The sequence below is a fragment of the Hyaena hyaena genome, unplaced genomic scaffold, assembly GCF_003009895.1.
Source record: "Hyaena hyaena isolate Hyena2069 unplaced genomic scaffold, ASM300989v1 scaffold_73, whole genome shotgun sequence".
NCBI classification, from domain to species: Eukaryota; Metazoa; Chordata; class Mammalia; order Carnivora; family Hyaenidae; genus Hyaena; species Hyaena hyaena.
Window position 1 is genome coordinate 2,790,373 of NW_024080705.1, and position 14,796 is coordinate 2,805,168.

General features: G+C 41.9%; 1 non-coding gene across 1 annotated transcript; it reads left to right on the forward strand.

The window, feature by feature from the left end:
• The first annotated feature begins 7,678 nt into the window (after positions 1-7,678).
• LOC120232528 lies at positions 7,679-7,785 on the forward strand. The gene has a single exon (XR_005528588.1). It is a non-coding gene; the product is annotated as a U6 spliceosomal RNA (small nuclear RNA).
• Positions 7,786-14,796: the final 7,011 nt, after the last annotated feature.

A 14,796-nucleotide genomic window follows, 5' to 3' on the forward strand; every position in this document is an offset into this window, starting at 1 on the left:
TTAGATAGGAGTAGGAGAGTGTATTTTTAGTGGGGGAGAACAGCTTGGAGACTTGACAGTGCTTGCTGTGTTTGGAAAGAGAAAAGTTCTGGGTAGCTGTTGTATAAGGTATAAAAAATTATTTATCAGACTTCCTTATTCTTATAGTCTGTCTGGTAGCCACTTCCCATCACTACTTGGGCCACTTCACCTTATGCCCAGTTTCCCCTTACTGCAGCTTTTTGTCCTGGGATCTAAATCTTCCTCTTGTATCTCTCCCCCACCCCCATCTTTTGTATTCCCTCTACCCCCACCCCAGTTCTCCCTCCATCCACTTAAATTTCAGAGTTCCCTTTATATATTCAAAATCATCCAGTGCCCAATCTATCAGAGGGCGAATAAAGATGCTGAGATTGTTAATCCTCCTAGGAAGGTAGTTTAAATGTCAATGACTCTGACAACTTTATTTGGACTCTGATTCAAACTTAGTGTTAAAAAAACCATACAATTCATGAGATGATTGAAATTTGATAAATGACTTTGATGATACTGTGGTCAGGTTAAAAGAAGTCCTTCTCTTTAGAGATGGATCAGTAATTTATGGATGAAATGATAACAAGTCTGAGATTTGCTTGAAAATAATATAGGAGGGGAGGGAAAAGATGAGGTGAGGTACAGATGAAACAAGATTGGCTGTGCATTTATAAATTTTTTAATGTTTATTTTTCATTTTAGAGATATAGAGCGCGAGTGGGGGAGGGGCAGAGAAAGAGCAAGACGCGGGATTTGAAGCAGGTTCCAGGCTCTGAGCTGTCAGCACAGAGCCCGACGCGGGACTCGAACCCACAAACCGTGAGATCATGACCTGAGCCAGAGTTGGACACTTAACCAACTGAGCTGTCTTGGTGCCCCATCCTCAGAAATATTAAAAATAAAACTACCAAAAATATAAAAAATAAATAAAACTACCATATGATCCAGCAATCCCACGTCTGGTGTATATCCAAAGGAAATGGAAACAGGATCTCAAAGAGTTTTCTGCACTCTCGTGTTTATTGCAGCATTATTCACAACAGCCAAGATACAGAAATAACCTAAGTGTCTGTAAACAGATGAATGGCTAAAGAAATTATGATAGGCACACACATACACACGCAGGAATATTATTCAGTCGTAAAAGTGAAGGAAATCCTGTCATCTGCAACAACATGGATGAAACTTGAGAGCATAATGCCAAGTGAAATAAGTCAGGCAGAAAAAGACAAATACTGTATGATATCATTAATATGTGGAGTCTAAAAATTGTGAACTCATAGAAACAGAGTAGAATATTGTTTACCAGGGGCTAGGGGTGGGAGCGGGAGGAAACGATACGGTCAAAAGGTACAACTTCCAGTTATAAGACAAATACAGGTGGTAATTATAGTTAATAATACAGTATTGTATACTTGAGAGTTGTTAAGAGAGTAGATCTTAAAGGTTCTCACTGCAAAAAAACAAGAAAAAAGAAACAGCAATTCTGTGACATGAGGGAGGTGTTAGCTAACACCATGGTGGTAATCGTTTTGCAACATATAGGTATATCATATCAACACATTGTATACCTTAAGCTTATGCAATATTACATGTCAATTACATCTTATAAAGATGAGGAGAGAAATAGGGGGTTTGGACAGAGACACACGGGGGAATGCCATGTGACTGGCAGGGGTAGAGACCGGGGTGATACAAATGTAAGCCAGGGAATAGATGGCCATCACCAGAGGCTAGTAAGAGGCAAGGAAGAATTCTTTTTAGCCTTCATAGGGATCATGACTTTTGCTACACCCTGATTTCTAGCCTCCATGACTGTGTGAGAATAAATTTTTGTTGGGTCAAGTCACCCAGTTTGTGGTTCTTTTTCACGCCATTCCTAGGATACCCCATAATAAAAATAATAATTATCAACTACTTCCCTCTCTTGAACTCTTTCTTCCCCCTCTGCTTCCTCTTCAATCACATCATAATCTAAACACCTTCACTATGTGACCACTTTGGGCATGATTCTCTGTTACTTTGAATAAGGAGAGTGACTCAGAACTAAAAATCTAAAGTGGGAGGCTGAGGTGGAAGTAAGGAAGGAGAGATTTTCAGAAAACTAGATAAATTTAGCATAAACCAACTCACAAATATGTGTAGCTTCCCTAGGCCCTTTGCATGCCCCAAATAAGCCATGTTCCTCTGGGGGGATGCTTAGCACCTTCTTCAGATCATTAAGACCTGTCTTTTGGTCTTGGCCATACCATTTTCTAACTTAGAGATGTTGGGCAAGCTGTTAAATGCAAAAGACTTATTTTCTCCTCAGTAAAGTGAGGGGGTTGGGTCATACCAGGAAGCCTTCCTTGTTCCCCTTACACTTGCTCAGGTGCTCTTTCAGCACCTGAGCCAGCCTGCTCCTACTGTAGTGTGCATTATACCACTTGTCAGTGGTTACTATTTATCACTTCCACAGGAGGACTGTGAACTCCTTGAGGCCAGGGCTGTCTTGTTCACCACTGGATCCTCTCACTGAGTCCCTGGCTCTCAGTAGATGCTCAACAGAAGTAGTGTGTCACAACACTGTATTTATGGTAAATCTATACAAATGTATGATAGAATCTCTCAGAGAGCTACAGAAGAAGCCATTTGTCTGTAACGGTTCTAACTCTTCTCTGGACTCTGTCAGGTACCTCTCTTCCATTTCCTATTTGGAGATCAGTGTCTGAAAGCCTCCCTCGCCTCTCCTTCCAGGGGCTCTACCTCACTGTGCCTGACATTAGTTATGCATTTGGTACAATGCCCAAAACTGTCCTGAGGATAACTAAAGTACTTGCCTGGGGTAGATTTTTTTTGAGTGTGCCAAAAGTTTTGTGCTTTTTAGTGATGAGAGTTAAGCCTTACAATTGGTTTCAGAGAGGAAACTAGAAAGTGACAGAGTACTATCAGTGTTTAACAAGGACTTGGAAGAAAGATTTTTCTTTGCTCAAGGGAAGACATCAGAAGTGCAGATATGCATGTACAGTTGAAGCCCTGCAGAAAAATGAGCCAGTGAAAGCACTTCAAACACATGCAGGTTGGTTTCTGCAGTGAGCATGGAATGCGATTTTCCTTAGGAGTGATGCCATTTCAGGAACAAGGAGGATTTCACGATACAAAGTTATGTGAAAAATGTATAATCTGATGCATAGTGATTTTAACAGCGTGATACATTAAGACTTTGGCATTTTGGTGGACTAGTCTTACAAACTTCCTGGCTATTTCTTTATAAGGTAGTTTTAAAGATCATTTCTATTCTAAACTTTGATGCTTCTTTGTGTAGAATTCTTTCTTATTTTTTAAATGTTTATTTATTTTTGAGAGAGAGACGGAGTGTGAGCGAGGGAAAGGCAGAGAGACAGGGAGACACAGAATCCGAAGCAGGTTCCAGGCTCCAAGATGTTGGCACAGAGCCGGATGCAGGGCTTGAACCCATAAACCATGATATCATGACCTGAGCTGAAGTCGGAAGCTTAACCAGCTGAACCACCCAGGTGCCCCATGTGTAGAATTTTTTCTATTCTACTATCAAAATTATTCAAAGTAGGTTCTATCCAGACTAAAAATTGAGGGAAGATAAGATAATGAAATGTAAAGATTGTTTTCTCCCAGCAAGATATTTGTATGGCCCCTAAAAAACTTTTCTTCAAACCTACAAGGTGGCCATTCCTCAGATGGCCACAAGATGGCAGCTTTGAGCTAACAGCACGGGGGAAAAAAAATCCACCCAAAAGGCATTTGCTAGTTCCTGTGATGGTGCAAAAGACTCCAGATCTGGCTGTGTCTTTGCCTCTGCATCTCCACAGTGTGTTTCCCAGGTTTTACGTGAGGCAGAGTCTTGGCCATTTCCTCTTGTCCCTCAGATCACACTCTGCTGTCCTCAGCTGCAGAGGCTGACCAGTTGCATTTGGCCAATGGGGAGGTCCAGCCAGTGGGCAGACGGAGGGAGAATGAGGAGGTGCAGCTGCCCCCTTGCAGGATCACCTGGCACCACTTGTGTCCCCTAAAGAGCGATCACTGCTCTTCAGGGGCAGCCCTCTTCAGAACCTTGTTCTGTGCTCCAGTCACTCTCTCACCTCTTAGGAATGGTGACAGCTATTCTGTCTCTTGTGGTTTCTCTACACCCTCTCCATAGCTTTGTAAGTTGTCATACTTGTATAGAAAACAAACATGTTAAATTGTCCTAAATTGAGGTGCCTTCTGTTTCCTGAGGAGATACTGATACTATATTAATCATGTCTTTTTATTTTCTGTATTTCTTATGCTTTGACCTATAAGACCTTACTAAACCTGGAGATGATGCCCCTCTCATAGCTCGCCGATTCCTAGAGACAGGAAACAACTCACCTGCTCTTGTGCCTGTTGTATGCACATACACCAAGCCTGAGTCCACATCCTACCACTTCCTTTATCAAGCTCTTACACTCGAGGCCACTATTCCCCTGCCCTAATCACCAGAGGACAGCCCCTGGGCTTCCGAGCCTGCTGAAATGCCTGCTGAAATCATTCATATGAGCCAATCTGAAACCTACTCACCGTCCTCCCCTGCTCCTTTCTGCAGAAACCAAAATAATGATTCTGGCCCACATTTCCCCCTTGCTCGAAGTGCCTCAGACAGACCCAGTTCTCATCTGTGTTGCCTCTGTGGTGTGGCAGGCCCCTTCCTCTTGGCAACTGTAACAGACTTTCTTTTCAGTGGTGATCTTCTGATTTGTTGGCCTCTCCATACCTGAAAAATAATAAAGCCTACGTTTTAAAGCATATGCAAGTGTTTTGATACTTTTATCATTTTTTCCAAAGTTTGTTTGCATTCGGGGGTGGGGAAGGGCAGAGAACTCCAAGGAGTCTCTGCACTTTCAGCCCTGAGCCCAATGCAGGGCTCAATCTTGAGGTACAGTGAGATCATGACCTGAGGTAAAATCAAGAGTCAGACTCCTAACTGACAAAGCCACTGAGGTGCCCTGATATTTTTTATCATTTTAAAAAAATGGACAGCACTAGCCTGAATCTGTGACATCGCAAGAGAGTTGTAACTGGGAAATGTTATAGCTGTGTGGTGGGTTTTAGCAGGAAAGATGAAAATCTCAGTTTTTCCAATGGCCAAACATTCCCCCCAGTGAGAAATTCCCAAATACTATAGTAATAATAATAGATAATAAAAAGGAGCAACTAAAAGATTGAAATATGAAGATACAGCCTAGTCAGCAGCTTGCTGTATGTTTTATGGAGACAATCTTGAGAAAAATGGTTAGAGGGCATTTGTTTTTGTTTTTGTTTTAAATGAAGCTTAAAAAGCATTGGAAGGAAAACAAAGAATAATTCAGAAAGACATACTACTGGAAGGTGGTATTGATATATTAATATACGATAGAAATGAGTGGCTCAGGAAGCATCAATCTGCCTGAGCAGTGGTCATTTTTCATGCCTGGATGAATGTAAAGGAAAATCAAATTGTCACAAGTAGATCGGAACGATAAATTGGCTAATTTTCATGGCAAAAAGAACAAGAAAAGCAATAGATAAGAGCGTCTGTGAGCCTCTTTGCCTGCATTTTAGAAATAAATTCATTTCTAACAAGAATCCACCCGGGGCGCCTGGGTGGCTTAGTCGGTTAAGCGTCCGACTTTCGCTTAGGTCATGATCTCGAGGTTGGTAGGTTCGAGCCCCGCGTCGGGCTCTGTGCTGACTGCCAGCTCAGAGCCTGGAGGCTGTTTCAGTCTGTGACTCCCTCTCTCTCTGACCCTTCCCTGCTCACGCTGTCTCTCTCTCTCCTAGAAATAAAAAAAAAAAAAAAAAAAAACATTTAACAAGAATCCACCCTCAAGTCAATCTTGCAAAAGAGCTGGGACTGTGATACACTGAAAAAATTCAAGTCATCCATTTCACCCCTGAAAGGTTCTGCCGGGAGAAGCAGTAGCAGAGAGTGGGTCTCATGGACCTCCCATCACTCTCTTGCCTTATAAACAACCTTTGTCATTCTGTGGGGAGGTTTCCAGACCTACATTCTTTGTTATCTAGTCTTCCCTGTCTTTTATGAGCCAAAGGCAGTGAGTCCTACTCCCAAAGAGCATCTGCAATAGCATCTGCCTACTGGTCACAGGAATTATTACTGAAGGAAGCATCTTGAATTGCTACTAAAAATTCGAGGAAGGTCAGTAGTTTCTGGTAGAATATGGGGATAAGGACCGAGAAAGGAAACAGAAGGAGGAAGAAAAGAGGTAGTTTCCAAGAGCTAACTCATCTGGGATAATAAATGGTCAATGAGTACTTTCACTTTTGGCCCTCCCCTTTCCCTGGACATGGAATAGGTTGGCAGAGAGGAGAGCTTCTTCTTTCCTTCTAGGGCATTTGTTTATGCATTGCTTTTATTTATTATCCTTTTCATCTTTACTGAGGTTACACTATGCTTTTAGAACTTTGATTTCTTGTGCCCAATTCCTGCGGTCTGCACAAAGAACTGAACACTTTCTCCTAATCCTGTATGAAAACAGATGACTGGAACTAAGATCCCTGCTTTAGAAAATGTCATGGATATAAGATTTTCTTTGAAGTTATTTTTTTTGTACAATCAAAAGATTGGAAACACTTTTAATCATCACAAATAGGGATTTGGTTAAATAAGTTATGGTCCTTTTATTCTGAGGCAGTGAGCCTGAAACCGCTGAGGGCATTTGAGTTAACAGAGGCCATTTTTAATGAGAAAGCTCTTTATACAGAAAGATGTTCAGGATATATTTTAAAATAACAAAATAAAGTTCAGAACATTTTGTATAGTGTGCTAATATTTGTATAAAAGCTATCTATATTCTTGCATGTGCATAAAGAAGGCGTAAAAACGGATAATCAGTGGTCCCAGAAGGGGATGTTGGGGGCAGGAAGTCAGGGGTAGGAGGGAGTCATTATGATTTTGGACCATGAGACTATATTACCTGTTCAATAAGCCAATTAATATGATTTAATTAAAAATTGGGATGAACTGCAATTAGAAGAAGGAATGTCACACAGGCTTGGAAATTATTAATTGTAAAAGCAGTAATGAAAAGTAAAAACATCCCCTGTACCTCTCAAAAAAAACCTAGATAAAAGAGAATGTCAAAGGAGCAGGAAGCCTCTGGGAGAAGGCCTCATAAAGTTCCAAGCACATCCTCAGCCAGTGCCAACTCTGGGCAGCTTTGTACGTCAGCTCCTAGGGAACTTGCTCAGTTCAGTTCAGAGAGACAATTGGGCTCAGACAGACAATAAAGCAGAGAAAACTCCACTCCAGTAACATGAATTAAACATCCTCCTTTATTCCTGTCAAATGGCTTCCTCAGGATGATCCCAGACACCTTTAGGAGGAACCTGCTCTGGGTGAAGAGGAAGGGAAGTAGCAGCCTAAGATCTCATCCTCTGTTCTTCAACAGTGAACTAGCTGTGGCCTCTTTTGAGGGTTAAATGAGACAATGTATGCAAAGCACTTATCACAGTGCCTGGCCTAGGTTTGGTGCTCAGAAATGGCAATTATTGCTGACTGTGTCATGAAGTAGAAGTAATAATTATTACCACTTATTAGATAAGGAAACTAAGTCTCAGAGAGGTGAAGTAAGCACCCCAAGTTACACAACAAGAAAGGGAAGAAGCCTGGTTTGGAAGCCCGGTGGCTCTGGCACTCACTTGGGCAGCATGTACACTAAACTTGAAATGATACAGAGAAGACTAGCATGGCCACTGTGCAAGGATGACACGCACATTCATGAAATCTGGTGGCTCTGACTTCAGTGCCTCTGTTCTGCCCAGTCCCTCAAGGCACTTCACAAATACACCTGCCAATGTGCATTCATCACACCTTTAGATACTCAAATCATACCCTAAGGTGAAGAGTTTTGTTTATATCAGCAGATACAGATATAATACTTCTTATTTTCAGAACAGTAGCAGCCTGTGTTGCTAACTATAGAAAGAGAAGAAAATGAGCAAGCATTACCAGGGTCTGCACCTTATCAGTCTCACTCGTGAGTGAAATAGACAAGCACAATGTACAGGAGGGAATTCTGGAAGCTTCTGGGCTGTTCTGATGGATTGAGATAAAATGATCTTAGAAAACATTCACTCCCAGCTTTGCCTCCTGCATATATTACTGATGTCTTTTCTTGGTATCTTAAGATTTCATAGATCTGTTAACTATCCTCTTACCAGTATCCCAATTAACCATATCTTAACATTTATAGCTTGGGGAGATCTTTTTTTTTTTTTTATTATACTAGGATGGGTTCTCTGGCCTGTGGGCCAAATCCAGCCTGCTACCTGTTCTTGAAAATAAAGTTCTATTGGAACATGACCACACTCATTAGTTTATGGCTTATTTCATGCTAGAAACCCAGAGTTGAGTAGTTGCGACAGAAACTACATGGCCTATGAAGCCTAAAATATTTACTAGCTGACATTTTATAGAAAGTTCGCTGATCTCTGCACTGGAGAAACAGGTACAAAAAGTAAGTGTGGCATTTCTGTGCTCCAACATCCTAACACACATTATTTTAAAGCATTAATAGTCTGTCTCCACTGATGCATGTGGCTTAACATCTGGAAGAGAAGTACCTTTTATATGGACACTGTATGTACTTACCTCTTGGAATGACTTGTGTTTTCAGGTAAAATGTTTCTAAAGTTCCCTCACTGGATAAATACTCTGAAAATCTTGTCTCACATGAATATGTTTGGGAGAGAAACATATTCCCTAAATGTGTTTGGAGACAAAAGTGGTATGAAGGAAAAAAAAGGCTTTGAGATCCTTTGGGTGGGACTAGGGGATTTATGAATTAACTAGTTTGGGGCTGTGCCCTACCTCAGTAACTGAGTAAGAAGCTTACCTATCCCTGACTCTTCTCTGTCTCTGACCTCAAGCACCAGAGAGTATAAAGAGCATAAAGCTCATGGGCCATGTTTTCTGTTACTAGAGTCTTCAGAATGGCCTAGAGATGTCAAAGGAGACCTGGCCTTGCTCTCTCGTGCCTCTGGAGGCAGTCCAGTGTCAGACAAAGCAGTGAAAGTAAATCTATCACATCCTGTCTTTAGGCCTCAGAGTCCAGTACCTGAAAGTGTCCCCAGACCTAAGACTGATGAGTAGATGTCAGGGAGAGTGGGAAGGAAATTGAACTAACATGACATCCAGTCTATTAGCTTGGGTGAACTTGACTGATCAACTTCATGTAGGTTGGGAAGGAAACTAGTTGTTAGAACAAGAGCTGAAAGCTCTAAGTTTTTTCTATCAGTTCCTCAAATGTCATCTGAAAATTCTAGTATCAGAGCTTCTGTCTCTCTAATTCTGTAGGGGCTGAGACTCAGCTATCTTGATTAGTCATTTGTATTCTAGTACGTAGAGAGGGCCTAAGACCAGGTGGTCTTGGGGGTGTAAGGCCTCCAAAAGTGGGCATTGAGGGGCTTGTCAAAACCAGATGGAACTTGGGATACAAGCTTTACACATGTCCTAGGTCACTCCTATCTCTCAATCCCTTTTGCACTGCCTCACTACACAACAATGCCTCTATTAATGAAACTGCTGGGATGAAACTGCTTTACAATGAACATGATGTGTTAAAACAAAATAACAGATTCATAAATCACACTAAACAGTACTGCAAGATATCAGGGGGTTTAGCTGCAATATTCCTGCTGATCTACATAGTCAGGGCACAAATCTTTTCAGGTACAGTTTTGATTCATCTCCCAAAACTGAAGGAAAACAGAGTCTACCTACCCTCGTTGGAGACTCTATCTCCCATTCTTTTAGGTATTCTGAGACCTCTTGTTCTCTGACTTTCCCAACCACAAAATTCATTGAACAAAATTATTTGTTAAGGGCCCACTAAGTACAAGATAAGGAGATCTAGTGGCTAAATGCACGCACACACACACACACACCTCACACACATTCCCAGAAGGGGAAATCAGGCAACTATTCATAGTAGTGTATTACAGAGTATGATAAATGTTGTGAAGAAAAAGAATAAAATGGTGTGAAATCATGTAAAAAGGGGACTGACCAGTTTCAAAGAGAGATATCACTGGAATATGTGTAAAATTCCTAAGCTGGGGGAGAGTTTGGTCCCTTCAAGAACTAAAAGAAAGGATGATACATCAGGCTAGAGAACGGATGGGAGCAGCCCAATAGGTATGCTGGCTGGATCATTGGGAGACATGGATTCATGCTAAGGATTTTAGTCTTATTTTTTTAAATGTTTATTTATTTATTTTGAGGGAGAGAGAGAGAGAAGAAAGGAGAGATGATCCCAAGCAGGTTCTGTGCTGTCAATGCAGAGCCTGAGGCAGGGCTTGATCCTACAAACCACTAGATCATGACCTGCGCTGAAATCAAGATTCGGATGCTCAACTGACTGAGCCATCCAGGAGCCCCAAGTCTGTATTGTTAAGAGCACATGGGAATCCCCAGAAGGGTTTATAGGAGGAGGTTTATAAGATTGAATGTACATTTTAAAGAAAATTTTATTTTATGGACAACAGATTGAAAGGAAGGAAGAGTTGATGTGGGAAGACAGGAGGCTTAGACATAGTGGAGGTGGAAGGTCATATTGATTTAGACTGGGTGGTACTGGTAGATTTGGAACAAAGTGGATTCTGAGCATATTTAGGGGTAAACTCAGTTGTATTTGGGTTGTATAGGAAATGTGATAAAAGAGAGGAAGTATCAGGGTGAATCCAGTGGGTGTGCCATGCTACATGGCTGGAGATGCCACAAACTGGGTGAAGAACATAAACATAGAGAAGGACATGGATTTGGAAGGGGAGGGAAGATTATGAGTTCCTCATTTGCTGACAGATCACAATTTGCTAAAAGTTCACTTGGTCTATTTACATTTTTTTTTAAATGTTTTATTTATTTCTAGGAGAGAGAGAGAGAGCGTGAGCAGGGGAGGGTCAGAGAGAGAGGGAATCACAGACTCTGAAACAGGCTCCAGGCTCTGAGCTGGCAATCAGCACAGAGCCCGACGTGGGGCTAGAACCCACGAACCGCGAGATCATGACCTAAGTGAAAGTCGGACGCTTAAGCGACTAAGCCACCCAGGTGCCCCTGGTCTATTTACATTTAAAACCTTTGAATTCTGAGAAGTTGAAGGATTTATCTTTTACTCATAGAAGTGAATAAAGAAATATTTGGGTAAAAAGGAGACTTCAGTGTCATACTTATAACCTCTTCTGCCTTCTGAGGGGAGCCTCTTTGATTGCTGGGCACACTGATGCCAATGCACAGGGAAATGCTCTGTACCATAAAAGAGTGAAAAAGTAGGGATCTTGAGGATCAGTCTTTCAAGATCATGCACCTTGTGAGGTTGGATTGGAAAATGCAAGCTCTAGGATATGCACAGGAAGGTGAGGGGGTAGGAGGAGTCTGGAGAAGAAAAGCATGGAAAGAGGAGTTGACGTAGTATTCTTCTGGGGAGTGCACTGCAGAACCTCATTCACATCTCCCCTCTAAAATCTTCCATAGATTTTCTTTTGCTCACTATGGAGAGAACTGACATTGGGTTATAGGAAGGCCAGGATGGAAGTGAACCACTCTCAGGGAGATGGGCATGGAAGCTAACCCACAGAGATGAAGGTGTACAGGTGCTTGCCTTCTGGCTCAATCTGCCCTTTCAGTGCTAGAAGACAAGGGACTATAAGAAAAAGAAAAATAAGGTGAGGAAAAAATAAGAAAAGGGAAGGCAATACATTGTTGGGGTACTATTCTCTGTCTTTTTTTTTTTTAATGTTTTATTCATTTATTTTTTTTTTAGGAGAGAGAGAGAGAGACAGCGTGAGCAGGGGAGGGTCAGAGAGAGAGGGAGTCACAGACTGAAACAGGCTCCAGGCTCTGAACTGGCAGTCAGCACAGAGCCCGACGCGGGGCTCGGGCCCATGATCCGTGAGATCATGACCTAAGCGAAAGTCGGACACTTAACCGACTAAGCCACCCAGGCGCCCCTATTCTCTGTCTTCTTAAATCAAAAATATATTGTGAGGAGGATACTCTATATTAAATTAACTCATACTAAGGCAAAGGTTAGTGCCTTTCAAAAGGAAAATGGCTGTTGACCCTTCATCTCCTTTTTTGGGGCATTCTTGGGGTGGAGGTGGTTTTGCATGCTTAGTTGTATATTTATTCAATCCTTCATCAAAAATTTGTTGAGTTCCTTCTTTATTTTTTTTTTGGTAAATTTTATTTTACATTTAATTTTTTAAAAAAGCCTTCCTTCCTTCCTTCCTTCCTTCCTTCCTTCCTTCCTTCCTTCCTTCCTTCCTTCCAAGAACAAGCAGGGAAGGAGCAGAGAGAGAGAGAGAGAGAGAGAGAGAGAGAGAGACTCCCAAGCAGGCCCCGCACTGTCAGCACAGAGCCCAGTGTAGGGCTTCAACCCAAGCACCAAGAGATCATGACCTGAGCTGAAACCAAGAGTCAGGCACCTAACCAACTGAGCCACCCAGGCATCCCTATTGAGTACCTTTATTGAGCTAGGCAGGGGTATAAAGATGAGAGTCACGGTCCCTTATATATTTGCAGGGAATTTACCACTTAATGGGAATAGAGGCAAACAGAAACATTTTAATATGATCCCTACTATATTAGGGAATAGGAGAATGTAAAAGGGGCTTATGAGTCAGTCTGGGGGATTGCAGGAATGCTTTATCTACAAAGTGATTCTTGAAGAGAAAACATGAGTTTCCATAAGGTGATGTTGCAGTGAGGAGGGAAGCTATATTTGGTATTTGGAAGAAGAAAAAAAGGACTGGGGTTGAGTTAAGCAGAAAACTTACTGACTTATTGTAAGAATATTGAATAGTTCATAGAATTACCAGGAAGCCTGCAAAGCCACTTTTGGAAAATGAGAGAAGGGTAAGTTGGCTAGGCAAAATCCAAGATCATTTCAGGATGACACCACAAAGGCGGCCTGGTATAGACAATACTGTCACTGATGTGGAGCAACTGTAAACCCCAATTGCAGCCATGGTGCTGCTGCTGTTAGCAATGCCTGGGTTGCCATTATGGCCTCTCCTTACCAGCAGGATGCATCCTTGCCTTCCCTGCTTCTTTGTATTAATAGCTCTGATTGAAAGTTGCAGGTGGGCATATCTGATTGTCTGGGCCTAGGTAACATGCTGCCTCTGTGGCTGTAAGGGAGTCTTGGAAAGCAAATACGTGGCCTTTTCAGCATCTATGATGGAAATGGGGCAGGAGGGTAGATTACAGCCTTGTACTTGGATTCAAAAAGAGAGCAAGTCCTCTAAATAGGAAGGGAGTTCAAATGATGGGCAGACCTCTTTTACTAATGAGGGGAGAAGGATGGAAGCAAGAGAAAGATATTTCAGGTAATGTGAACATATGAAATGGTTCAAAGGCATGACGAGCCAGCATGCCGTGCTGGGAAGCATGTTAATAACTCAAAAGGAGATGGAAGAGAAGGAAGGCTGGGAAGACAGACAAGGGACTTGTTTTGAAGGCTTTATGCCTGCAAGTTTTGCCTTTCCTGTTAGAGGGGTGTGGTAGATGCAGTTGGCTGCCCATTTAGTATCCATTCATCTTTCTCCCTTACCAATGAAATTCCAGTTTTGATTTGGATAATTGTATACCCAGCGAGAATTCCCTGTAGCTAGTGATAGCCTTGTTACACAGTTCAAGTAAATGAGACATAAACTGAGGGTTCTTGTCTCTCTCCTTCATAGCTGAATACAGATGTGAGCTCTGGAGGTATAGCAATCATTTTAGGATGATGAGACACAAGTAGGGGATGAAGCCAATGCATTAAATGGCAGGACAGAAAGATGGAAAGAGTGTTGGTCTCTGTTTCATCTGAGAACTGCCTACTCCCAGATTTCTTGAGACAAGTCCCTATGTCACTAGAGTTGGATTTTCTGTTTGTTTGTTTGTTTTCAGCCAAATTTGATCCTGAATGAAACAGGGAAGGAGACCAGTTAGGAAACCAATACAGACATTTATAAGTGACTTCAATGGGGTCAGAAGAGGTGGGATTAGGAAGAGAGGATGGACTGAAGATGTGAATATGGTGAATGTATATGATGAACTAAGTCACAAATGGGATGGGGGCTATGTGGGTGGAATCTTTGTCAGGTACCCCAGGAAACTATCCCCAGCACTGAGGTGTTAGAGAACGCCATAAGAACACTTGGAAAGCATGGGGTGGGGAGGAGATTGTGAAAGTGGGTGAAAGGGAGAGGGAGAAAGAAGATGTGTATGGTTTTAAAGACTAACTTCACAATTTTCTTTCATTATTTAAAAAGTGCTGGGTCAGTATACATATTTTAGAAAACTCTGTTAAGCAAAAAGATGTTAAAAATATTAAAATCCTTCCAAATTCCACTACCCAGAGATAATAATTAGTGCTAACATTTTGATTATTTCTTTCCAGCCCCCATTCTCACCCCAAAAGGATCATATAAATAAATTACTTTAGCTAAAACATGGAAAGAGCCTAAGTGTCCATCAACGAACGAATGGATCAAAAAGACGTGGTTTATCTAAACAATGGAATGCTACATGGCAATGAGAAAGAATGAAATCTGGCCATGTGTAGCAACATGGATGGACCTTGAGGGTGTTATGCTGAGCGAAATAAGTCAGGCAGAAAAGGACAAATATCATATGTTGGCACGTATAGGAGGATTGGGAGGAACTTAATGGAGGACCATGGGGGAGAAGAAGGGGAGAAATGGTGGGGGAAAGGGAGAGAGGCAAACCTTGAGAGACTCTTGAATGCCGAGAACAAACTGAGG